The 10,658-nt window shown below is 39.5% G+C and overlaps 1 non-coding gene across 1 annotated transcript; it reads right to left on the reverse strand.

The window, feature by feature from the left end:
• Nucleotides 1-2,959: 2,959 nt before the first annotated feature.
• Nucleotides 2,960-3,067, reverse strand: LOC148580455 (small nucleolar RNA R71). The gene has a single exon (XR_015895399.1). It is a non-coding gene; the product is annotated as a small nucleolar RNA R71 (small nucleolar RNA).
• Between the last annotated feature and the right edge of the window lie 7,591 nt (nt 3,068-10,658).

A 10,658-nucleotide genomic window follows, 5' to 3' on the forward strand; every position in this document is an offset into this window, starting at 1 on the left:
GACCGAAAGTAACCATTGACAGTGGTGATGTATCACATAAAGCCAGCCATGGAAAGGAGTGAGACTGATTGGATGAAGATAGCAGGAAAGCAGAGGTTCAGAGGAACGAAAAGCATCTCCATTCGCTTATCTGAAATTCCTACCAATGATTTACATAAGTATCTCTATCCCTATTTTATTATATAATATTCGAAAACACCATTATCACTTTATATCTGCCTGACTGAGATTTACAAGGTGACCATAGCTTGCTTCATACCAACAATCTCCGTGGGATTCGACCCTTACTCACGTAAGGTATTACTTGGACGACCCAGTGCACTTGCTGGTTAGTTGTATCGAAGTTGTGACAAATTATGAATGTGTAATCACGATTACGCGTACCAAGTTGCTCACGTGCCAGGAATAGTTTGAGCCTGGACATCACAATTCCGTGCATCAAGTTTTTGGCGCCGTTGCCGGGGATTGTTTGAGTTTTCGGCAAGCTTTTGGTCCGGTAACATCAGTGCCAAGTTTGGATCCGGCAACAACACCAAGTTTTTGGCGCCGTTGCCGGGGATTGTTCGAGTTTGGACAACTGATGGTTCATCTTGTTGCTCAGATTAGGTAATTTTCTTTTTGTTTTCTTTTCAAAAATTTTTCAAAAAAATCTTTCAAAATTTTCTCCTTTGTTTTCGAAAAAAAAAAATAATATAAAAATGTTTTCAAAAATTCTATTCAAAATTTTTTGAATTCTAGTGTTTCATGAAGCATGTGAAGCCTGGCTGGCTGTAAAGCCATGTCTAAATTCTTGGACTGGGGCTTCGAAACCATCAGCATAGAGGCAAGTTACTTTGATAAGTAATGAGCTGTATATTCTCTTATGTTGCATGCTGAAGCTTGGCTGGCCATTGGCCATGTCTAGTGTTTTGGACCGGAGCTTTCATTGAAAGCTTGGCTGGCTAGTGAGCCATGTCTAATTCCTGGACTGAAGCTTTAGACTAAGAATGCAAGATTCCTGGAATTCATGTTAAAAAATTTTGGAATCCTTATTTTTCTTTTTCATATAATTTTCGAAAAAATCCAAAAAAAATTAGAAAATCATAAAAATCAAAAAATATTTTGTGTTTCTTGTTTGAGTCTTGAGTCATATCATAAGTTTGGTGTCACTTGCATACGCATCTTGCATTTTTCGAAAATGTCATGCATTCATAGTGTTCTTCATGATTTTCAAGTTGTTCTTGGTAAGTCTTCTTGTTTGATCTTGATGATTTTTTGTTTTGTGTTGTATGGTGTTTTTCATATGCATTCTTGAATTCTTAGTGCGTAAGCATTAAAGAATTCTAAGTTTGGTGTCTTGCATGTTTTCTTTGCATAAAAAATTTTTCAAAAATATGTTCTTGATGTTCATCTTGACATTCAAAGTGTTCTTGGTGTTCATCTTGACACTCATATCATTCATGCATGCATTCATTGTTTTGATCTAAAAATTTCATGCATTGCATCATTTTTCTTGTTTTTCCCTTGCATCATAAAAATTCAAAAATAAAAAAAAAATATCTCTCCCTTTTTCTCTCATCAAATTCGAAAATTTGAGTTGACTTTTTAAAAAATTTTTAAAATCAAGTTGTTTCTTATGAGTCAAATCAAATTTTCAATTTGAAAATCTTATCTTTTTCAAAATCTTTTTCAAAAATCAAATCTTTTTCAAAAGTCTTAGTTATTTTCGAAAATTCCAAAAATATTTTTCAAAAATCTTTTTGTTATTTTTATACCAAATTTTCGAAAATAACATAATCAATTAATGTTTTGATTCAAAAATTTGAAGTTTGTTACTTGCTTGTTAAGAAAGATTCAAACTTTGGGTTCTAGAATCATATCTTGTGATTTCTTGTGAATCAAGTCATTAATTGTGATTTTAAAAATCAAATCTTTTTTCAAAAACTAATTTCTATCATATCTTTTCAAAATATCTTTCCTAACCTCCTAACTTCTTATCTTTTCAAAATTTGTTTCAACTAACTTTTTGTTTATTTCTTAACTTTTTCAAAACTACCTAACTAACTCTCTCTCTCTAATTTTCGAAAATATCTTCCCTCTTTTTCAAAAAATTTCTTTTTATTAACTAATTATTTTTATTTTTTATTTTTTATTTCAAAAAAAAAATTTTCAAAAATTACTAACATTTTTCAAAAACCATTTTCGAAAATCACTAACTCTTTTTCAAAAATATTTTCGAAAATTCTCCCTCTCCCATCTCATTCTATTTATTCATTCATATCCTAACATCTCATCTCACATATCTAGCTTCCTCACAGTTGTGTTTCTTCCATTATATCACATTCTTTGTCTCCCCCTCTTCTTCTACTCACACAGGGATCCCTATACTATGGTATAAAGGATCTCTATTATTATTATTATTTTTCTGTGCCTTCTTCTTTGTCATATGAGCAGGAGCAAGGATAAGAACATTCTTGTGGAAGCAGATCCAAAACCTGAAAGGACTCTGAAGAGAAAATTAAGAGAAGCTAAAATACAACAATCCAGAGATAACCTTTCAGAAATTTTCGAACAGGAAGAGGAGATGGCAGCCGAAAATAACAATAATGTAAGGAAGATGCTCGGTGACTTTACTGCACCTAATTCCAATTTACATGGAAGAAGCATCTCCATTCCTGCCATTGGAGCAAACAACTTTGAGCTGAAACCTCAATTAGTTTCTCTGATGCAGCAAAACTGCAAGTTTCATGGACTTCCATCTGAAGATCCTTTTCAGTTCTTAACTGAATTCTTGCAGATATGTGATACTGTTAAGACTAATGGAGTAGATCCTGAAGTCTACAGGCTCATGCTTTTCCCTTTTGCTGTAAGAGACAGAGCTAGATTATGGTTGGATTCTCAACCCAAAGACAGCCTGAACTCTTGGGATAAGCTGGTCACGGCTTTCTTAGCCAAGTACTTTCCTCCTCAAAAGCTGAGCAAGCTTAGAGCTGATGTTCAAACCTTCAAACAGAAAGAAGGTGAATCCCTCTATGAAGCTTGGGAAAGATACAAACAGTTGACCAAAAAGTGTCCTTCTGACATGCTTTCAGAATGGACCATCCTTGATATATTCTATGATGGTTTATCTGAGCTATCAAAGATGTCACTGGACACTTCTGCAGGTGGATCCATTCACCTAAAGAAAATGCATGCAGAAGCTCAAGAACTCATTGACATGGTTGCTAATAACCAGTTCATGTACACTTCTGAAAGGAATCCTGTGAGTAATGGGACGCCTATGAAGAAGGGAGTTCTTGAAGTTGATACTCTGAATGCCATATTGGCTCAGAATAAAATATTGACTCAGCAAGTCAATATGATTTCTCAGAGTCTGCATGGAATGCAAGCTGCATCCAACAGTACTCAAAAGGCATCTTCTGAAGAAGAAGCTTATGATTTTGAGAACCCTGCAATAGCAGAGGTAAATTACTTAGGTGAACCTTATGGAAACACCTATAACTCAACATGGAGAAATCATCCAAATTTCTCATGGAAGGATCAAAAGCCCCAACAAGGCTTTAATAATGGTGGAAGAAACAGGTTTAGCAATAGCAAGCCTTTTCCATCATCAACTCAGCAACAGACAGAGAACTCTGAACAAAATGCTTCTAATTTAGCGAATCTAGTCTCTGATCTATCTAAGACCACTGTAAGTTTCATGAATGAAACAAGGTCTTCCATTAGAAATCTGGAAGCACAAGTGGGCCAGCTGAGTAAAAGGATCACTGAAATCCCTCCTAATACTCTCCCAAGCAATACAGAAGAGAACCCAAAAGGAGAGTGCAAGGCCATTGACATAAGCACCATGGCCGAACCTGTAAGGGAAGGAGAGGACGTGAATCCCAAGGAGGAAGACCTCCTGGGACGTCCAGTGATCAATAAGGAGCTTCCCTCTGAGGAATCAAAGGACTCTGAGGCTCATCTAGAGACCATAGAGATTCCATTAAACCTCCTTATGCCCTTCATGAGCTCTGATGAGTATTCCTCTTCTGAAGAGAATGAGGATGTTACTGAAGAGCAAACTGCCAAGTTTCTTAGTGCAATCATGAAGCTGAATGCCAAATTATTTGGCATTGATACTTGGGAAGTTGAACCTCCCTTGTTCATCAATGAACTAAGTGATCTGGATCAACTGACATTGCCTTAGAAGAGACAGGATCCTGGAAAGTTCATAATACCTTGTACCATAGGCACCATGATCTTTAAGGCTCTGTGTGACCTTGGTTCAGGAATAAACCTCATGCCCCTCTCTATAATAGAGAAACTGGGAATCTATGGGGTGCAAGCTGCTAAAATCTCATTAGAGATGGCAGACAGTTCAAGAAAACAGGCTTATGGACAAGTAGAGGATGTGTTAGTAAAGGTTGAAGGCCTTTACATCCCTACTGATTTCATAGTCCTGGATACTGGAAAGGAAGAGGATGAATCCATCATCCTAGGAAGACCTTTCCTGGCCACAGCAAGAGCTGTGATTGATGTTGACAGAGGTGAAATAGTCCTTCAATGGAATGAGGACTCCCTTGTGTTTAAAACTCAAGAATCTCCCTCTGCAACCATGGAGAGGAAGCAGAAAAAGCTTCTCTCAAAGCAGAGTCAACCAGAGCCCACACAGTCAAACTCTAAGTTTGGTGTTGGGAGGCCACAACCAAACTCTAAGTTTGGTGTTGAACTCCCATATCCAAAATCTAAGTTTGGTGTTGGAGAGTCTCAACAAAGCTCTGCACATCTGTGAGGCTCCATGAGAGCCCACTGTCAAGCTATTGACACTAAAGAAGCGCTTGTTGGGAGGCAACCCAATTTTTATTTATCTAAATATATTTTCCTTAGTTATATGTCTTTGTAGGTTCATGATCATGTGGAGTCACAAAATAAATATAAAAATTGAAAACGGAATCAAAAACTGCAGAAGAAAAATCACACCCTGGAGGAGCATCTGTTTGGCGTTCAGCGCCAGAACAGAGCATGGTGCTGGCGCTGAACGCCCAAAATGGGCAGCTTCTGGGCGCTGAACGCCAGAACAGGCATGGTTCTGGCGTTCAACGCCAGAAATGGCACATAAATGGGCGTTGAACGCCCAAAATGGCCACCAACCTGGCGCTGAACGCCCAGAGTTGGGTACAAAGGCATTTTTACATGCCTAATGGGTGCAGGGATGTAAATCCTTGAACACCTCAGGATCTGTGGACCCCACAGGATCCACTCAGTATCTGTGGACCCCACAGGATCCAATCAGGATCTGTGGACCCCACAGGATCCCCACCTACCTCCACTCACTTCTTCTCACCACTCTCTTTCACACAACCCCATAAACACTCTTCTCCAAAAACCCTTCACCAATCACCTCAAACTCTCTTCCCCATCACCTCTTCACCACTCACATCCATCCACTCTTCCCTATAAACCTACCTCATAAACTCCACCTACCTTCAAAATTCAAAACCAATTTCCCACCCAAACTCACCCATATGGCCGAAACCTTCCCCCCCTCCATTCCCTATATAAAGACCTCCATTCTTCATCAAATTCACACAACACACCCCTCTACACTCCTCTTGGCCGAAACCACATCTCCCTCTCCCTCTCCATATTTCTTCTTCTTCTTCTTCTATTCTTTTGTTTATTGCTCGAGGGCGAGCAATATTCTAAGTTTGGTGTGGTAAAAGCATAAGCTTTTTGTTTTTCCATTACCATTGATGGCACCTAAGACCGGAGAATCCTCTAGAAAGGGGAAGGGGAAGATAAAAGCTTCCACCTCCGAGTCATGGGAGATGGAAAGGTTCATCTCCAAAGCCCATCAAGACCACTTCTATGATGTTGTGAAGAAATGAGTATCTGGAGATCCGACATGAAATTCAAAGAAGAGGTTGGGAAGTTCTAACAAATCCCATCCAACAAGTCGGCATCTTAATGGTTCAAGAGTTCTATGCCAATGCATGGATCACCAAGAACCATGATCAAAGTAAGAACCCGGATCCAAAGAACTATGTTACAATGGTTCGGGGGAAATACTTAGATTTTAGTCCGGAGAATGTGAGGTTGGCGTTTAACTTGCCCATGATGCAAGGAGATGAACGCCCCTACACTAGAAGGGTCAACTTTAATCAAAGGTTGGACCAAGTCCTTATGGACATATGCGTGGAAGGAGCTCAATGGAAGATTGACTCCAAAGGCAAGCCGGTTCAACTAAGAAGATTGGACCTCAAGCCTGTAACTAGAGGATGGTTGGAGTTCATTCAATGCTCAATCATTCCCACTAGCAACCGGTCTGAAGTTACTATAGACCGGGCCATCATGATCCATAGCATCATGATTGGAGAAGAGGTGGAAGTTCATGAGATTATACCTTAAGAACTCTACAAGGTGGCTGACAAGTCTTCCACTATGGCAAGGTTAGCCTTTCCTCACCTCATCTGCCACCTATGCAATTCGGCTGGGATTGACATAGAGGGAGATATCCTCATTAAAGAGGACAAGCCCATCACTAAGAAAAAGATGGAGCAAGCAAGAGAGCCCAGTCATAGAGCTCAAGAGGCGCAAGAAACTCATTTCCATGATATCCCGGAGATGCCTCAAATGCACTTTCCTCCACAAAAATATTGGGAGCACATCAACACCTCCCTAGAAGAATTAAGTTCCAATATGGGACAACTAAGGGTGGAACATCAAGAGCACTCCATCATGCTTCATGAAATAAGAGAAGATCAAAAAGCAATGAGGGAGGAGCAACAAAGACAAGGAAGAGACATAGAAGAGCTCAAGGACATCATTGGTTCCTCAAGGAGGAAGCGCCACCATCACTAAGGTGGATTCATTCCTTGTTCTTATTTCTTTTGTTTTTCGTTATGCGCTTATCTATGTTTGTGTCTTCATTACATGATCATTAGTAGTAGTAACTTTGTCTTAAAGATATGAATGTCCTATGAATCTATCACCTCTCTTAAATGAAAAATGTTTTAATTCAAAAGAACAAGAAGTACATGAGTTTCGAATTTATCCTTGAACTTAGCTTAATTATATTGATGTGGTGACAATGCTTCTTGTTTTCTGAATGTATGCTTGAACGGTGCATATGCCTTTTGAAGTTGTTGTTTAAGAATGTTAAATATGTTGGCTCTTGAAAGAATGATGACTAGGAGACATGTTATTTGATAATCTAAAAAATCATAAAAATGATTCTTGAAGCAAGAAAAAGCAGCAAAGAACAAAGCTTGCAGAAAAAAAAATATAAAAAATTAGGCGAAAAAAAATAGAAAGAAAAAGAAAAAGCAAGCAAAAAGCCAATAACCCTTAAAACCAAAAGGCAAGGGCAAATAAAAAGGATCCCAAGGCTTTGAGCATCAGTGGATAGGAGGGCCTAAAGGAATAAAATCCTGGTCTAAGTGGCTAAACCAAGCTGTCCCTAGCCATGTGCTTGTGGCGTGTAGGTGTCAAGTGAAAACTTGAGACTGAGCGGTTAAAGTCAAGGTCCAAAGCAAAAAAAGAGTGTGCTTAAGAATCCTGGACACCTCTAATTGGGAACTCTAGCAAAGCTGAGTTACAATCTGAAAGGGTTCACCCAATTATGTGTCTGTGGCATTTATGTATCCGGTGGTAATACTGGAAAACAAAGTGCTTAGGGCCACGGCCAAGACTCATAAAAAAGCTGTGTTCAAGAATCATCATACTGAACTAGGAGAGTCAATAACACTATTCAAAATCTGAAGTTCCTATAGATGCCAATCATTCTGAACCTCAATGGATAAAGTGAGATGCCAAAACTATCCAAGAGGCAAAAAGCTATAAGTCCCGCTCATTTGATTGGAGCTATGTTTCATTGATAGTTTGGAGTTTATAGTATATTCTCTTCTTTTTATCCTATTTGATTTTCAGTTGCTTGGGGACAAGCAACAATTTAAGTTTGGTGTTGTGATGAGCGGATAATTTATACGCTTTTTGACATTGTTTTTAGTATGTTTTTAGTATAATCTAGTTACTTTTAGGGATGTTTTCATTAGTTTTTATGTTAAATTCACATTTCTAGACTTTACTATGAGTTTGTGTATTTTTCTGTGATTTCAGGTATTTTCTGGCTGAAATTGAGGGATTTGAGCAAAAATCTGATTCAGAGGTTGAAGAAGGACTGCTGATGCTGTTGGATTCTGACCTCCCTGCACTCAAAGTGGATTTTCTGGAGCTACAGAACTCGAAATGGTGCGCTTCCAATTGCGTTGGAAAGTAGACATCCAGGGATTTCCAGCAATATATAATAGTCCATACTTTGGCCAAAAATAGACGACGTAAACTGGCGTTCAACGCCAGCTTTCTACCCAAATCTGGCGTCCAGTGCTAGAAAAGGAGCCAAAACCAGAGTTGAACGCCCAAACTGGCACAAAAGCTGGTGTTCAACTCCAAGAAGGACCTCTACACGTGCAACACTCAGCCTCAGCCCAAACACACACCAAGTGGGCCCAGGAAGTGGATTTATACATCAATTACTTACTCATGTAAACCCTAGTAGCTAGTTTATTATAAATAGGACCTTTTACTATTGTATTAGGCATCTTTTGATCATCTTAGGATCTTGGGATCATATTTGAACACATTGTTCTTAGACTTTAGGGGCTGGCCATCTCGGCCATGCCTGGACTTTCACTTATGTATTTTCAACGGTAGAGTTTCTACACTCCATAGATTAAGGTGTGGACCTCTGCTGTTCCTTAAAGATTAATGCAAAGTACTACTATTTTCTATTCAATTCATCTTATTTCGCTTCTAAGATATCCATTTGCACCCAAGAACGTGATGAAGGTGATGATTATGTGTAACGCTCATCATCCTTCTCCTTTATGAACGTGTGCCTGACAAACACTTCCGTTCAACATGAAATAAGCTAGAATGAATATCTCTTAGATCTCCTAACCAGAATCTTCATGGCGTAAGCTAGAATGATGGCGGCATTCAAGAGAATCCGGAAAGTCTAAACCTTGTCTGTGGTATTTCGAGTAGGATTCAATGATTGAATGACTGTGACGAGCTCCTAACTCGCGATTGCAGGGCGTTAGTGACAGACGCAAAAGGATAGTAAATCCTATTCCAGCATGATCGAGAACCGACAGATGAATAGCCGTGCCGTGACAGGGTGCGTGAGCATATTATTCACTGAGAGGATAAGATGAAGCCATTGGCAAGGGTGATGCCTCCAGACGATTAGCCGTGCCGTGACAGGGCATTGGATCATTTTCCCGAGAGATGACCGAAAGTAGCCATTGACAGTGGTGATGTATCACATAAAGCCAGCCATGGAAAGGAGTGAGACTGATTGGATGAAGATAGCAGGAAAGCAGAGGTTCAGAGGAACGAAAAGCATCTCCATTCGCTTATCTGAAATTCCTACCAATGATTTACATAAGTATCTCTATCCCTATTTTATTATATAATATTCGAAAACACCATTATCACTTTATATCTGCCTGACTGAGATTTACAAGGTGACCATAGCTTGCTTCATACCAACAATCTCCGTGGGATTCGACCCTTACTCACGTAAGGTATTACTTGGACGACCCAGTGCACTTGCTGGTTAGTTGTATCGAAGTTGTGACAAATTATGAATGTGTAATCACGATTACGCGTACCAAGTTGCTCACGTGCCAGGAATAGTTTGAGCCTGGACATCACAATTTCGTGCACCAGCAACCCAATGTTATTTAATTACATCTATTTATTTTCCATTGTTATTTTATGTTTTCTTTAGGTTGATGATCATGTGAAGTCATAAAAACTACTGAAAAATCAAAAACAGAATGAAAAATAGCATTCAAAAAGCACACCTTGGAGGAAGAGCATTCTGGCGTTTAAACGCCAGAAACAAGCATCTGTCTGGCGTTTAACGCCAGAAACAAGCATCAACCTAGCGTTAAACGCCAAAACAGGCTACATTTGGGCGTTTAATGCAAAAAATAGGCAGCAGTCTGGCGTTAAACACCAGTATTGCATACAAAGGGCGTTTTGCACGCCTAATTGGAGCAGAGTTGCTAAGTCCTTGACCCCACTGGATCTGTGGACCCCACAGGATCCCCACCTACCCGACCTCTTCTTCTCTCCTCTTCACACCTTTTCATAACTCTCTTCCCCAAATACCCTTTACCAATTACCTCCATATCGCTTCCCCAAATACCCTTAACCACTCACATCCATCCACTCTTCCCTAAAAACCCCACCTACCTACAAATTCAAATTCATTTCCCACCCAAACCCGACCCCATGGCCGAACCCTAAACCTACCCCCACTCCTATATAAACCCTGATCCTTCTTCATTTTCACATAACACAACCCTTTCTTCTTCCCCTTGGCCAAATACACACCTCTCTCCCTCTCCTCCATTTTTCTTCTTCTTCTCCTTCTTTCTTTCTTCTTTTGCTCGAGGACGAGTAAACATTTTAAGTTTGGTGTGGTAAAAGCATTGCTTTTTTGTTTTTCCATAACCAGTAATAGCACCTAAGGCTAGAGAAACCTCAAGAAAGATGAAAGGGAAGGCAATTGCTTCCACCTCTGAGTCATGGGAGATGGAGAGATTCATCTCAAAGGTCCATCAAGACCACTTCTATGAAGTTGTGGCCAAGAAGAAAGTGATCCCTAAGGTTCCTTTCATGCTAAA

The sequence above is a fragment of the Arachis ipaensis genome, chromosome B10 (genome assembly GCF_059453495.1).
Source record: "Arachis ipaensis isolate K30076 ecotype BB chromosome B10, ASM5945349v1, whole genome shotgun sequence".
Taxonomy (NCBI): domain Eukaryota; kingdom Viridiplantae; phylum Streptophyta; class Magnoliopsida; order Fabales; family Fabaceae; genus Arachis; species Arachis ipaensis.